At 29.8% G+C, this 17,780-nt stretch overlaps 2 pseudogenes; one reads left to right on the forward strand and one right to left on the reverse strand.

Moving 5' to 3' along the window:
• Positions 1-17,780, forward strand: part of LOC149510895 (shikimate O-hydroxycinnamoyltransferase-like) — a 117,195-nt pseudogene that overhangs the window by 16,365 nt on the left and 83,050 nt on the right.
• Positions 12,636-14,361, reverse strand: LOC149510896 (uncharacterized; annotated as a pseudogene).

The following is a 17,780-nucleotide window of genomic DNA, read 5'->3' on the forward strand; positions in this document are numbered from 1 at the left end:
GCCATCCACTTATCAACAATATGATAATACTTCTACTAGACGACTACCAATTCAAGTGAATATCAATCTTGGATCCACTCTATTTGATCCCATCACTGTGCCAAACCTTAAAGATTCAAAAGAGCAAGAAAAATTAAAAAGGATATTTGATCTAGTGGAAGCACTGAAATAAAAAATAATTATGATATGTTAGAAGAAAGATTGAAAACCATAGAAAGGCATGATATGTATGGAAATGTGAATTCTCAATAGTTGAGCTTAGTGCTTGATCTAGTGATTTCATCAAAATTTAAAGTTCTAGATTTTAAGAAATAAGATAGAACGAAGTGCCCTTTAGTTCATATCACAATGTTTTGTAAAAAGATGACCGATCATACCCATAACAATAAATTATTGATACACTATTTTTAGGATAGCCTTATTGAATCCATTTTGAGGTGGTATGTTTAATTAGATCATAGCAAGATATATTCTTAGAAGCATCTGGCTAAGGCCCTTATAGCATAATATAAGCATGTTGAGGATATGGTGCCAAATAGATTGTCCTTGTAGAATATAAAGAAAAAGACAACCGAAACCTTCAAAGATATGTACATAAATGGAGAGACATGGCTGCACAGGTCTAACCATTGTTGATAGAAAAAGAAACCATTGTTCTCTTTGTTAATTCCTTGAGAGCCCTATACTATGACAAGTTAATGGGAAATGCAATCAAAATTTGATAGATATGATGATATTAGGGAAGATCATTAGGAATACTACTAAAAAATGACAAGATTGATAGTCAAAAGGCCTCAAGCACTAAAAAGACTCTAGTAGCAAGAAAGAAAGAATTAGAAACCCATGAAGTGATCTTCTCTAGCCTTCCATTCATTCTTTATCATCCATATCCCACATATTCACCCTACTACCTGTCTGTCAACCAAATATCCTAGGCACTATACCCATATGCACCACTACCATTGCCAACCTATCAATCTAACTTTAGACCTAAAGCTACCTAATTCACTCCTACCTCAACTATGTGACCTTTTTCCCTACCATGTAACCCTACCCCTAAACAGAAAAATTCTTATACCACCTAAAAAGAATTCCCTCAAGTCGATTCCCATATCATACACTGATTTTTATCTTTAACTTTTAAAGAACCACCCAATTGCCCCAATTCTTTTCAAATCTCTTAAACCACTGTATCCTAAATGGTATAACCCCAATGCCTGATGTTAATATCATTTTGGTGTTGTAGGCCAATCTTTAGAAGATTGCATTACTTTGAAATATAGTGTAACTATTGATAAAATATGGGTGGCTCAATTTCAATACCTATACAAAGGCCTAATATTGGAGGAAATTCGTTGCCTAACCATGCTAAAGAAACTACCAATGCAATAGAGAAGGGTAAAAAGGTTAAAAGATAGATAAGAGAGGTGAAGACTCTTTTAGAAGTGGTGTATGATTATCTGGCTAAGGTTGATAGGATCCAGGTAATAGGCTCTAAGATTAATGTCAGTCATTTGGAATCTGATAAGAATTACAAAGGATGGTGAAAGATCATGTAATCCATGATTGTTGTAAATTTAAACAAATAGTTCAAAGATTGATGGGTATTGGAATTATTGAGTTCTACAATGAAGAAGAAGAGGATGAAATAGACATGATAGCAAGCAAAGGATCCAGCAAGTTATTTATCCCAGAACCTTTAACCATTTTCTATGATGAATTGAACCAATGGCAAGTGAGCCTACTATGTATTCTTAAGTAGCTGTCATTGTATAGATACCTGACACTTTTCCCTATAAAGATGATAAGGTTGTCCCTTGAAATTATGACTATAAGGTAAAGATCTAGGGATTTTAATGGTAAAAACATCAAGGATACAACCAATATATTCAGCATTGGAGGAATAACTTGGAGTGGTCAAATTTATACCCTTAAGAGATTAAAGCAAGTAAAGAGAGAAAAGGGAAAATAAATGGAGAAAAATAGAAGCAAAGAAAGAAATCCTATTGCAATGAATTAATACTATAGTATAAGAGGTCAGTAATAGAAAAAAAAGCTTATGAATTTTTTAAGATCCTTATGCACAATGAATATAATGTGATGGATTGACTTAATAAGATGTAAGCCAAAATTTCATTGTTATCTCTGTTGTTAAATTCTGAACCCCACAAGAATGCACTATTAAAGGTACTGAATCGGGCCTATATGGATCACGATATTTCTATAGATAAGGTAAGAAAAATAATGGCTTTGAACTATATTACCTTTAATGATGATGAGATTCCGTCAGAAAGGTGAGGAAGTATGAATGCTTTACATATTATAGCAAAATGCAAGAGCCACATTATGCAAAAATGTTGATTTATAATATGTCATCCATTAATATAATGCCAATGGCTACACTTTTCAACCTATCAATCGATCTTTCTTATATGAAAAATAACCACATGAAAGTTAGAGCCTTTAATGGGTCAAAGAAAAAAAATTCTTAAAGATATAGATATTCCTTTCCAAATGGGACCTTGTACATCTAATATGAAATTTTAAGTTATGGATATCTCCCAAACCTATTATAGTTTGTTAAAGAAACTGTGGATTCTTACCACTAGGGTAGTGCCATCTTTTTTGCATCAGAAAGTTAAATTTGTTGTTGATAGAAAACAAGTTTGTGTTGATGGAGAAGAAAACCTATTGGTTACCGAGATTTTGACAACCTTTTATGTAAAAGCTATAGAAAAAGTGCGTGAATGTTCTTTTTATGCCTTTGAGGTTGTTAACACCACATATGTGAGAATAAGCTCAACCATAGCTACTCCTCATTTATCAAAGACTACTATAATGATGGTTAAGCAGATATTAGCAAAAAGATGGCAGCCCAGTCTAAGTTTGGGGCCAACACTTCAGGGAAAGAAATAGACACCAGAGTTTGTGGAAAACAAAGAAAGATTTGGATTGGGATACAAGCTAATTCCTGCTGATAAGAAGAGAGCTATATAAGATAAGAAAGAAAAGAGAATGGCTCACCTTGAGGGGCATGAGATAGATAGGAGAAGAATGGAGTTTCCATTCTTCTATTTTATGTTTAAGATGTTATATTTACCCTGAAGCATCACATGCAAGAATACCAATAAAAGAAGTTGAGGTGGCCTTTTCAAAGCTAAGTTTGAAATAAGATAAGATGGATAAAGTAATGACACTAGAGGAAGAGATTTTATGTTCCCTTTCAATAGTTGAATGGTGGAGAACTTGTCTATTTAATGTGGCTATCCTTGAACCATATCCCATTACCTCTGCCCAATGGCATGTGGATAGTTTGTATGGCTTATTTTTCAGCATCATTAATAAAATGTTGAATGCAACACATTTTTCATGATATAATCTCTTCCATTTCTTGACTTCTCTTTTTTACGTTTTTTTATTTTTACCAAATATGCCTTTGATTCTTCGCCAAAATATCAATTTATATCTTTTCAATTTTAATAATGTTTAGTTTTCTAAATACTAAACATCATGGATGATTATGATGATTATTCTAGGTTTAATTTCAAGAATTTTGTTCAAGTTGATGATCTTAATGATGAAGATTTAGATATTACATTTTAACTCCCAATCTAATCAGATTGGTTGAGTACGAAGATAAAGTAATAAAACCTCAATAGGAGCTCGTAGAGTTAATTAATTAAAGGATGATGAGAATAAAAAGAAGATAAAGTTTGGTGTTTTCCGCTCTCAAAATGAGCAGAATAGATTGGAGAAGCTACTCAGAGAATAAATAGATGTGTTTGCATTGTCGTACCAAGATATGCCAAGACTTGATACAAATATTGTATAGCATAAATAGCCATTGATCCCAGATTGCAAACAGGTATAATAGAAGCTGAGGCGTATGAAGCTAGAGACACTGTTAAAGATCAAAAAAGAAGTCAAAAAGCAATTTGATGTTGGCTTTCTCGCTATGGTTAAATATCCTGAATGGGTCACTAATATAGTTCCAATCTTCAAAAAGGATGGGAAGGTGAGAATGTGAATGGATTATAGATATTTGAATAAGGCCAGTGCTAAAGATAATTTCCTATTATCTCATATTAATACTTTGGTTGATAATACGACAAAGCATTCAATTTTTTCCATCATGGATGGGTTTTTGGGTATAATCAGATCAAGATGACAAAAGAGGATATGGAGAAAATCACTTTTGTGACTATGTGGGGAACATTCTATCATAAAGTTAGGTGCTACCTATTAGAGGGCTATGGTCAATTTGTTTCATGATATTATTTATAAGAACATAGAAGTTTATATAGATGATATAATTATGAAGTCTTGAAAAGGTGAAGATTATGTAGAGAACCTTAATAAGCTATTTGAAAAACTCTGTAAATATTATCTCAAATTGAATCCAATTAGGTGCACTTTTAGGGTGAAATTAGGAAAATTATTAGGATTTGTAGTTAGTGAGAAAGGAATTTAAAATAAATCTTGATAAAATTCAAGCAATCATAAAGTTAACTCCTCTCCAAACACAAAAGGAAGTGAGGAGTTTCTTGGGGAGGTTAAATTACATTGCCCGATTCATATCTCAACTCATGGCAAAATATGATCCTATTTTCAAGTTGTTAAAAAAGTATGTCTTAGAGAATGGAATAAAGAATGCCAGAAAGTCTTTGATAATATTAAAGAGAATCTAGTGAACCCATCAATGTTGGTGCCTCTTGTGGCAGAAAAACCTTTGATATTGTACCTAATCATGAATGAAGCCTCTATAAGATGCGTACTAGGGCAAAAAAATAAAATAGGCAAAAAGAAGTAGGCCATCTATTACTAAGTAAGAAATTTATTAATTATGAAGTTAAATATTCCCAGTTTGAGAAGATGTATTATGCTTTGTTATAAACTGCTCATGCCTTAGGCAATACATGCTGTATCATCCAACCTAGTTGATATCAAAATTAGATCACCTCAAGTACATATTTAAGAAGCTATTTTTATTAGAAAAAATAATAAGATGACAAGTAATGCTCTCTAAATATGATATTATATATATGGCTCAAAAGGTTGTTAAAATGTGTCATAGCTAATATTTTTGCTAATAAAGCTATTGATGATTACAAGTCAATGTAATTTGAATTTTCAAATAAAGATCTGATGGCTATCTCATTAATAGAAAAAGTAAAAATGAAGATGCTGCATGGAAAATGTTCATTAATAGGGCATTAAATGTGTTGAGGCATGGCATTGGAGCTATATTGATATCTCCTAAAAGAAAGTACTTCCCTAGCATTGCAACATTATCTTTTTACTGCACCAACTATAGCTAAATATGAAGCATGCATCTTAGATTGCAAATGGCTTTAGATAAAAAAATTAAAGATTTTAAAAATTTTGGCAATGAGATTTCCAATGCTAAAAAATTTTGAGAAGATTGGCAATGAGATTTGTATTAGACAGGGCAGTCTTGTATAAGAAAAGCTGGGATTAGGTCCTGTTAAGATGTGTAAGCATTGCAAAAGCAAGAAAAAATTTTAAAAAGTACACGAAAGGATATGCATGACACATGCCAACGGTTACATGATGGTTAAGCAAGTAATGAAGACAGATTACTACTGGTCGACACTAGAAAGTGATTGCATCAATTATACAAGAAGATGCCACAAATGTTGATGCAGAGAAAATCTATGTTCCTTCTACACTGTTACATGTCTTCATACATCTATGGCTTTCTCTACGTGGGGAATGGATATGATTGGACCCATCACCCTAAAAGCTTTAAATGATCACAGATTCATCTTTATTGCAATTGATTATTTCATAAAGTGGGTGTAAGTAGTATCATATGCTAATGTAACCCGATCAGTAGTGTGTAAATTTGTGAAAAAGGAAATAATTTATCGATATGGGTCACCTGAAAGGATCATCATTTATAATACTAGCAATTTTAATGACAAAATGATGAAAGAAGTATACATTTAATTCAAAATTAACCATCATAATTCAGCACCTTATCATCAAAAAATGAATGAGGTAGTAAAGGCAGCTAATAAGAATATCAAGAAGATTCTGCAATGACTGACACCTATGAAAATTACCATAAGAAGTTGTTGTTTGCTTTATTTGCATACAAAACATTAGTGCATACCTTTACAAGGGCAACTTTTTTTTCTCTAGTATATGGAATGGAGATGGTTTTGCCAATTAAAGTTGAAACCCCTTCTTTAAAGGTTCTAATGAAAGTACAATTAAATAAAGCTAAATGGGTCTGTAATTATTTCAAGCAATTAAATTTGATTGAAGAAAAAAAGCTAGCAACATTTAGTCATGGCCAAATGTACCAAGAGAATGATAAGGGCCCATGATAAGAAAATAAAGCCCAAATGCTTTCATGAAGGGGAATTAGTCCTAAAAAGGATACTGCCAAACCAACAAGACAATAGAGGAAAATGGACACCGAATTGGAAAGATCCTTACATAGTTAAAAAGGTTTTTTCTGATGAAGTTTTAATTCTAGCAAAAATGCATGGAGACATACTACCAAGTCTTGTAAACTTAGATGTCATCAAGAAATACTATGCTTGAAAAAAATTAAAAAAAAAAGGAAAAGAAAAAAAAAAGAGGATTTGGGTTAAAAACCCAAAAAGGGAGATTTGGATAATAGGGAAAAATATCTAAATTGAAAACTCAAAAGAGCGGCTTAGGTATAACGAGGAAATTGGAAGAAATTTGATTCCAAGTTTGAAATGGAAAGAAAATTGGGGGTAACACCATTGGTTCAAAGAAGAGAAAATAGAAGACAAATCATTAATCAATAAGCTAGGGGCTAAGATTGCCATCCAATGAGTCAGCATTATTCAAAGCCATTGATAAGACAAGATTCTTGGAATAAAATCAAGAGTGAATAATTTGGTTTCATCCTAATGTTCAGTATTTGGCAGTTTAAAAATAGCTTCTTGTCACCAATCATTTGTTCTCTTTTCTCTTATGATTAATTATGCCTTCATTCCTTTTTGGCCATATAGTTTTCGAATGAAATCTCCATAAGTTTAATGAACACTTTTTTCATCCTTTTCATTCAAACCATTTTATTCATCAATGATTGAAAAAGCATTGCATTTAACATGATATTGTTGATTTTAAATGATGATTTTCATAATCAAACTTGAAACATGCACACAGAAGGTTTTAAGATAACTAAGACAAATAGACATGGGCTGTTTTTTAAAAAAATAATTAAAAAATAAGAGTGAGGGAAGAAATATAGGAAATGATACCTAATGAAAGACATCAATTTGAATAGGGATAAATGAATTATGACTAAACAAAGGATAATGAAAGGAGAAATAAAAAAGATGACTGAAAAGATGAATGATGGGGATAAAGGAAAAAGAAAGAAAAATGTTTTTGGTAGAGTTTCACAACATAACCATAAGAGATCAAGGCAAAACGATTTGAAAAAATAAAATAGAAATACTTGAATTAGAAAAAGACTTCAATTAGACGAGTCTTATTTGACTACTTGTGACCTAGCTAGAGCTATAAAATTGAAGAGTATTTGTGTCATGAAAATCTTGTTTCCATAAGTACAAGTGCATGATATGAACAAAATTTGAAATCATATTGCTTTCTTTGCCTTCATCACCTATATTGCATGTGGATTGAATTTGACCTTGAAGAAATAAATACACTGAAAAAATAAACCCTTTTTGTCAAAAAAAAAATCAAAAACCAAAAACTCAAAAGCCAAAAATGAGAAAGAATCATCTAAAAGAATATCAAAACCCAAAAATGGGATAGAATCATCTAAAAGAATATCAAAACCCATTTTAGAGCTTTCTATCTAATCCAATTTTCCAAAATGAGACTTTTCAAAATTTTCCAAGACAGATCAACCTTTTCTAGACATACTTTTAAAGTTTGATGGTTATTTTATATGAGCCCCTTTTTAGACAAATTTTTAAAGTTTGATGCCTATTTTATAGGAGCCCTTTCCATATAGACTTTTAAAGTTTGATGCTTATGATCATAGGAGCCCTTTCTAGATAGATTTTTTAAGTTTGATGCCTGTAATCATAAGAGCAATTTCTAGATAAATTTTTTTTAAAGTTCGTTGCCTATGATCATATGAGCCCTTTCCAGATAGATTTTTTAAAATTTGATGCCTATTTTATAGAAACCCTTTTCTAAATAGATTTTTTAAGTTTGATGCTTATGATCAGAAGAGCCCTTTCTAGATAGATTTTTTAAAGTTTGATGCCTATTTTATAGGAGCCTTTTTCCATAGAGATTTTTTTAAAGTTTGTTGCCTATAATCATAAAAGCCTTTTCTAAATAGATTGTTAAAGTTTGATGCCTATTTTATAGGAGCCTTTGCTAGAAATATTTTTTTAAAGTTTGATGATTATTTTATAAGAGCTTTTTTCTAGATATATTTTTAAAGTTTGATGCCTATTTTATAGAAGCCGTTTTCAAACATATTTTTTAAGTTTGATGCCTATGATCATAGGAGCCCTTTCCAGATAGATTTTTTAAAGTTTGATATCTATTTTATAAGAGCCATTTTCTAGATGATTTTTAAGTTTAATGCCTTCGATCATAGAAGCCCTTTTTAAAAAGATTTTTTTAAAGTTCGTTGCCTATAATCATAGGTGTCCTTTTCAGATAGATTTTTTAAAGTTTGATGCCTATTTTATAGAAGCCTTTTTCTAGATAGATTTTTTAAGTTTGATGCATATGACCATAGCAGACCTTTTCAAATAGGTTTTTTAAAGTTTTATGCTTATTTTATAGAAGCCCTTTTCTAGATACATTTTTTGAAGTTCGTTGCTTATGATAATAAAAGCTTCTCAAAATAGATTTTTTAAAGTTTGATACCAATTTTATATGAGCCATTTTTAGATAGACTTTTAAAGTTTGATGCCTATTTTATAAGAGCCATTTTCCAGACAAATTTTTTAAAAGTTTCATGCCTATTTTACAGGAGCCTTTACTAGATAGATTTCTTAAAGTTTGATGCCTATTTTATAAGAACTTTTTTCCGAATAGATTTTTTAAAGTTTGATGCCTTTTCATAGAAGCCTATCTTAAACAAGTTTAAAAAAAAAAAAAAAACCTCCTCCAACATGAAAGCAAGAGACACCACAAAAAAATTTCCTAGCCTTTAGTATCGAACAAAATTGGTGCATTTGGTCTTTGCATTATTTTTTATTCTCAAAATTATGCAAAGAAGAGTAACTGTAGACACATAATTTTGTTAGGGCAAAATTTTAGTCAATTATGAAGTGCTTAAATCTAAATTGGTTTAAAAACACCATTTTTCTAATTTTGACAAGGTTCTAAAATTATAATGCGAACCAATTTGACTAAAACACCTCAAAGTCAATACTGGTCAAATTTGATCAAAATCAGTCAAATAAAGTCAAAATCAATCAAACTTGGTCAAATTGATCAAACTTGAAAAAAATAGATAGAACCCGAGTTAATCTTAAAAATTCATAGCCTATTTGAAGTCAATACGGTTTAAAATTGAAATTGATGATTTTTAAGCGCTAAAAAGTTAGATTGTACTTCGAGAAGTGTAAAATTACCAAAACATTCTTAGGGGCATTTTTGTGAAAACTTTCATACTATAAATGAATTTTTTTATGATTTTTTATGCACTAAAGACCCAGATCATGTATTGGGAGGTGTAAAATTATTAAAATACATTTTAAGAGTATTTTTGTAATTTGACCTTCCCGATGTCAAAATTTCATGAAAAGCTCCATATCATGAATTTATAATATTTGTAATTTTTAGAATTTTGAAAACCTTGATTGTACCTCAAAAAATGTAAATTTATTAAAATACCCTTCAAGGGTATTATCATAATTTAATCTTTCTTTTTTGTGAAACTTTTTAGATTATGATTTTGTAATATTTGATGATTTTTTATGCATTTAGAATCACAAAAGTACCCTGAAAAGTGTAAAATTACTAATTTGACCTTTCCAAGGTTGCTTTTTCATGAAAATTTTCATATTATAATTTCATAATATTTCATAATTGTTAGTGCTTTAAAATCCTAAAAATAAACACAAGAACATTGATTTCTATGAAAATGGCCTAAACACTGCAAACTTTATACTAAGAGCAAAATGGTCTTTTCATTAGTTTAAGGGTTTTAAAAATCACACTTTTGTAGTAAACAATAAGGAACATTAGATCTCAAATGGAATTTTGATCCAATGGTTAAAGATTGCTCATTAAATTGAAAAAAAAATGGAGTAATTTGGCTTTTGGATGAGATTTGATCCTAAAACCTATATTCAATCTTGAAAGATTTTTTTTTTTTTTTTTGCTTCTTCTTCATTCAAAAAGGGGATTTTTGGTTGCAAGGAAAACGAAAAGAAAAGGTGAAAAATAGGACAAAAAAAAGAGGAAAAAACGTGAAAAAAAAAGAGAAGAAAAATCTTTGGTGCTTGGCTTGAATGTATCCATTCCATCTCCATCATTTGCATTTTCTAGCATTTCCATCTCATTTTTTTTTCAATGCATTCTACAACACATTTCATTGATTTCTTGTTTGATTTTCAAAAAGTGTAGGTTTATTTTTCTCGTATAAAGCTTGAACCAATTTTTCATCCAACTAATCCATAGTTGGTTTGAAGTTGAAAACCAAGCAAAAACATAAAAATCCACCATTGATACAACCAAGTTGAGGTTTGGCCATGGTATCCTTCTTGTTGGCCAAACCTCCTCTTGGCCCTTTTGATGTTTTGGTTGCTTCTCAATTTTGCTTGTGATGTTTAAATGATTGGTTAGTTTAAAATTTATTTGTATAGATTTCATTTGGTGAAAGAAATATGTGGATATTTGGTTCATGTTTGAGTTTCCTATATTTCTTTGGATTTTTTAGTTTACTTCATGTTTGATAATGTTCCTTGGTGATCCAAATGCTTTGTCTGATAAGTGCATGAGTAAGGGATGTTTTATGGATGAAATAAAATGAAAGTATACTAAAAGAATATCCAATGGAGGATCGACCCTTGAAATTTTCCTTTAATCGAATGTGTTTGGCTTGTTGAATATAAGTTGTTTGGTTTATAATTGATATATGATGTTTTAGTTCAAGCTTCCCAGTTTCCATGTGCTAAGATCATGTTTCTAATGAGGATTTTGTTATTGTTTGGATAATATATTTGTTCAAGAGATTTTGAAGCTATATTATTTCATTATGTTTTTTATGACGTTGTTACTTTGATTTTTCACATGAATCATACTTGTTTGGATGAAATGAGATGAAGTAAACTGTTAGGAAAATAGATCATAAGGTTCAACCATGGTAGGTTTTGGATTGGTCGAACTATGTTTTTTGTTTTATGGATTTTTGGTTCTTTGGTTTATGCTTCATGCTATGTTTTTATGGTGTTTGGCAATTCTCTCACATGTTTGATAAAAAGTATCATTATAAAAAAAAGTTGTTTGAAGGTTGTTTTTAGGTGAATTTTGGATGTTGTTTGGTTGTGTTAAAGGATGAACAATGGTGGAATAGTCAAACCAAAATTTAAAGTTTTCCATGTTTGATCCATTTTTGTTTTGAATTTTTATGTATTACAAGTTTGTGTTATTAAGTTAGAAAATACCTTATTTCGCAATTATGTTTCTATGTCATGCATTTGGCACATGCATTCATTAATGAAATTTTTGTAATTTAGCATTCATTTTATGTTTATTTCCATAAAACCCAAAAGAAAAATTTTTTTGTGTGACCCTAAATAGAAACCCCAAATCCATATCCAAACCCTGAACTCTAAACTTAAACCTTAACTTTAAACCCTAAACTTAAGCCCTAACCCTAAATCCTAAACCCCAGCCCTAACCTAAACCCTAAATCAACCCTAAGCCCTAAATCGTGCACGCATTTGGATTTCATATTATCTTGTCATCCCATGCATTCTTATATGGTCCTACATTCATGCTTTATTTATATTATATTGCGATGCATTTACCATTTTATTATGTTCATACATTTCATGCATTTGTTTTTTAAAAGAATTAATTTTCAAAAGAAAAATATTTTTAAAATAAGATAATACTTAAGTAAATATAATCATTAAGATCTTGCCTAACTATAGAAGGACTCTTAGTGATTATTGTTTATGAAAAGTGTTGTCTTAGTTTTGTGGGGCAATTTGAAAACCTATACATTAGGGATATTTTTGGAGCTCTAGCTAATTATAAGAGAGTAGAAAAAGTATTTCAATGTTTAAAATATTTTTTCTTTAATCTAAAAATTAAAAAAAAGTTTTGTTTTAAATTTGATTTGTTTTTGTTTTTAAAAAAAGAAAGAAGAAAAAAAGTTTTGTTTTAAATTTGATTTATTTTTGGTTTTCAAAAAAAGGAAAAAAAAAGAATTAATTTTAAATAGGACCATTTTAATTAAAATTAAAAGATAATATGCAACTAATTGGTATCATCTTCGATGGGTGTTGTAGGGGTGCTAATCCTTTTTCACACATAATCGACTCCCAAATTCAACTCTAATTTTGTAGAACACAAATTTGTTCTTTTTCTAAAACTTTTTAAACCCATTTTCAAATGTTTAATTTAAAGGACACAAATTTTTAGGTGGCCAATCACATCCTAAAAAAGATTGGTGGTGTCTTCTTTTATTTTGTGTTTTTATTGAAAATATTTTTATCCCTTCATTTTCCAAAAATTTTCCCATTCATCCTATTTTCTAGTCAGCCCGCCCTTGAGTCCCGAGACATTGTGACAATAATCAATATTGAAAGACTTATACTTTTATCTTGGATCCAAAGTAGAGCTAAGTGTTAAAAGTTCCATTGCCCGTGTACTAAACCTATTGTTTAGCTCTTGCAATTGAAAATCAATGACTTCATTGAATATGTCAAAATGATAATGGTGCTCCATAGCGATTTGACTTTGTTGTTGTCAACGTCGACCTTTAACATATTGAGCATTCAGATTAGGAACATTCAAATCATAATTATCACAAAATGATATCACTTTCTTAAGCAAATTATTCCTACCATCTTCTCTTAATTTTTGAATCAACATCTTTGTATTTGAAACCAAATGCATAGCATTCAAAATGTCTTGAGATTTTTGCTACAAAGCTTAGTATAGTACATCAATAATGCCCTTGATCTCTTTCATCAAATGTAAAATAAAAATGAATTCAAGTGATTAAATCAACTTCAATGCAACACTAGCATCTCCTCATTGAGAACTAGGGGATCCTTCCCTTTTAATATTTTCAAGTACTAAACATCTTGCATCAAACATTATTATAAGATTGCATATAGAGTAAAAGTGAGCACCCCAATGAGTATCACTAGCTCATTTTAAAGTGCCTATCTGATTGGCACCTTTTCTAGTCTAAAGCTCATCAACAATTTCCATGCATGCAATTTCAATTGCTTGAACAACTCGTAATTTCTCATGACATTTGCACGAGGCATTGGCAGAATTGATAATGAATGTCAAATTATTGAAAAACTCATGAACAAAGCATACCTTTCTAGATTCAGCAACAAGAGCCAATTGTAATAGATGAGCTAAGCAATGCATATAATAAGCAAAAAGACAATCATTCATGAATAATGTTTACAATCCTTTCCATTCCCCACACATATTACTAGTCCCATCGTATCCTTAACCATGAATGTTTTGAATATCAAGACTATGATGAGAGAGAATAACACACATATTTCATTCTTAAGAGTTAATATAAATGCATTTTTAACATGGGAAAGATCAAAAAAATGCTCTCTAATGAAGCCATATTGGTCAACAAATCTAAAAAAAAAGGCCATTTGTTCTCTTTATGATTCATCATGAGCCTCATCAATAATAATGTAAAATTTTGAATTTCCAATATCTTCACAAATCTTGTCTTGCACTTTATTAGCAAGAACATTGAAAATCTCTTTTTAAATCGAATGAGAAGCATACTTGGCCTATTTAGGAGCATTTTCCAACACAATTTTCTTAACATTATCATTATAAGAAGCCAAAAGTTTAATCAACTCAAGAAAATTTTCTCGATTTTTTGAACTAAATGTTTCATCATGACCTCTAAATCCATAAGCTTGAAATGCAAGCCATCGGACAACATCTATAAAGGTATTGACTCGTAGCCTATTATCCAAAATTTGTTGTGAACTTTATGCGCATTAATTTATCAGTGTGCCTAGATTGTTTTATCAAATCCACACAAGATCTCATTGCATTATTTTATTATGAACAAATATCATCTCCAATATGATTAAGAAAAGCACAATTCTTTCCAGCATTAACTTTTTTCCAACATGTAAATCCTTTAAAAATGAATACATCCCAACCTGGTTGCCCATTGGGTTTCATGTTAAAAAGATAACATGGTAAACAAAATGCAACATCTTTTGTTAAAGAATACTCAAGCCAAGAAAAAAATTGAGCAAACCCAGAATATTGAAAACGTTTAGGATACTTTTCTAAGTTATATGGATAACTAGAGGGATGAATTTGACATGGACCTAAGTTCAAGTAAGCTCATCAAATTTCATCCTATTGATTAACTAGATGTTCCCACATTGGTCAATGTAATCCAGGATCATGTTCTATAGAGAGAGCGTTAACTTCTTCACCAACAACAAGAGACATAAAAAGAGATTGACTAGGACTTTAGTGCTCAAGCCTTGGAGATTTAGATGGTATACTACTTTCTAAATTATCATAATCTTTTTTTTTAAAAAAAATGAGTCTAGCCTTTTTTACTTGCCCATGAATGATAAGACTTGCAATTATATAAATCTATTTGTTTAATTTTCATAATAAATTCTCTAACACATTTAATTATAAAAATCCACCATGAATCAATAAGCAAAAAGCCTTTTCACTTACCCATCCAAAATTGTTTTTATTTGACCTAAAATCAAATCTTATTAAGTCATTTTTTAAAAAAAAAACTTAATATCAAGTCATGTTCATTGTTGCCTAACCTCTAGTTGTCCTAAAACTTATCAAGTCATTGTAAAGAAAAAATCAAGATTGTCATTGTTATGTACAGAGCATGAACAAAGTATCAAGAAAAAAATTATCATATGGAAACTAACTTTTAATAATTTTGTTATATATGCTTTTGAAAGGTTGAAAACTTAAGGAGTAAAAGCAAAGGGGGTAAAGAAACTTTTTAGAATAAAAAAAGAGTTACAAGTCAATATAAAAAAAAAACCTAAATTTATTTGTTTATTAATGGAAAGTGTAAATTAAATTTTAAAAATTTAAATTAAGTCTTTTTTAAATTCACATGATTGTGGCTTAATATTTGTGATAAACCAATTAATTTTAAGCATTTATGAATGATGATTAGTGGGTAAAATAAATAGATAAATTTTAATAGTTTTTAATTTTTTTAATTATGGGATCCCATTAAATTTATTTAATATATATAATATATAAATATAAGAGTGTAACAAGGACTTTTCAAAATCTTGGTCCCCGGGTTTAACTTACCCACTGCCTTTGGTTGGATGATCTAGGTTAAATCCTCCTTTCCCACCAAGCTACTATGGCAATGTAATCTTTCTTGCTACACCAATTGCTCTGGCGATCTCTAATCTGAACCATTTAACGACACTGTTAAGAGAATTGATGAACTATTATAACAGGTTAAAGATGAATATTTGAGATTAACTCTTGATTACGCGGACAAAGTGCCTAATTTAAGCACTTTGGTTCGAGGATCAGATATTTTTCGATGCCCAAACCTAGCTGTTAATAGTTGGATGTAGTTGACTATGTATGATGCATATTTCAGATAGGGCCATCCCGTATATATGGGTCTTGCAAATGTTATCCATGAAGGAATAATGTACATACTACCAAGTCTGACTAATGATGGGAGCTTGTCACTGATTACTCGATTAGAGACCTCTCACTTGAAATGCTTTGAGAAACTTCTTTATAAATTTTAGTTAGAGTGTAATACTATTCTATCTATAAAGTTTAAGTATCTATTTTATTAACTATGAAGTTTAGTAAGTGTGACTACTTAAATTAATTCAAATATATGTTTAAAATTAATTCAAATCATTTTTATTTTTTAATTATTTTTATATTTAATTTAAAATCATTATATTTCAACTATAAATTTAATTGAAAGTCATTTAAGACTTTTAATAAGATAATGGAAATTTAGAGAAGAGGATTTTTTTTTTCCTATAACATGACAATCATAAAAAGATTACACCTCATAAATAAAACTAATTGGATTTTAATAATGAGTGTTGTAAAGACATTTTTTTAAGTTTACTATATTAAATAATATATTATCTCAATGCATTAAAATTCAGAAAATTAACTATCAACTAATGTATTGAATATAAGAATATTGATATAACTAGTAATTTAACCAAGCTTATAGTACCCTAATTAAAGCATTTATTAGCAAAATCTAGACTAATTTTCTTTTGTAACTAAAACTAATCCTTTTCAAAACACATCTTAAAAAAAAAAAAAAATCCTTTTCAAACACAATTTAGGTTCTTCCTATTTCACAGAAAACATGAAAATCCATGCACCAGAAGAGAGAAGGTCGATCAATCACTTTAGAGCCACAACAACAACCTGTTTTCCCACGTTGCGACCACTAAACAGTCCTACCAAAGTAGTAGGGCCGCTCACCAAGCCTCCAGCAATGTCCTCAACATACTTTATCTTCCCTTCTTTGATGGAAGGCAATACAAAGTCCAAGAACGTTGAATATTGTTGATAGTAATCAAAGAAAATCCTTCGATTCGAACTCTCTTATAAACGATCAACATTAGATTGTGTAACCCTTCAGGTTGATCAAGATTGTACTGCGAGATCATCCCGCAGACTGCAATGTGACCATGGATTCTTATGTTGAGAATCACAGCATCCAGCATTTTACCTCCAAAATTTTCGAAATAGATATCAATGCCTTCAGGAAAGTACCTGAATAGTAGATATATACAATACATTAATAAATAAAGGTGAACAAAATTTTTTTTAAATGACACAATCTTCAAATAAGAAAAAGAGTTAGAGATACTTGACTTTAAATCTACATTCAGATCAGGCTCTTCCTTATAATTGAAAGCATCGTCAAACCGAAACTTGTTCTTCAACAATTCAACCTTGATTCAAAAGAATGGAAAGTTAAAAGAGATCCGTTTAGAGCATCCAAGCAATAATATATTAACTATATATCCAGCATTACTCTTCTGAATTAATGCTTTATTTTACATTAAACCTTATTTTACATTCTACTAATGTTGTAATCAAAAATTTAAATTGTGATCATGATCGCGTTTTTGATCATGTCGTATTTAGCACAATTATGAACATAATGAAGATCATCATGATCATTACAATCCTCGTGGTCATGAATTTTTTTTCTTTATTTTGCACAATGTACTATAAAATGTAATTATGTTAATTATAATCATAATAATTCTTATTTTATGATTTTTAAATTAATTTATGACAATTCATGACTTTTATTTAATTAAAAAATTATTTATAATATATATTTTTGGATATTATAATAAAGTATTCATGTTTGGTTTGGCAATAAATCATTGCTTGAGTCAAATTTATATTTAATATTTATTTTTGATAAATTAAATAATAACAAAGTAAAACATATTAAATATCGAATATTTAAATTAGGGGAAGGATCAACTTACGCAAAATAAAAAAAAAATCATATTTTTTTAATAATTAATTTTAATAGATCCACGAGATGAGATTAATTGTTTTTTTTACTTGACTTTTTT

This window comes from Durio zibethinus, chromosome 27 (assembly GCF_047325235.1).
Source record: "Durio zibethinus cultivar Kanyao isolate XHJ-2024 chromosome 27, ASM4732523v1, whole genome shotgun sequence".
Taxonomy (NCBI): Eukaryota; Viridiplantae; Streptophyta; class Magnoliopsida; order Malvales; family Malvaceae; genus Durio; species Durio zibethinus.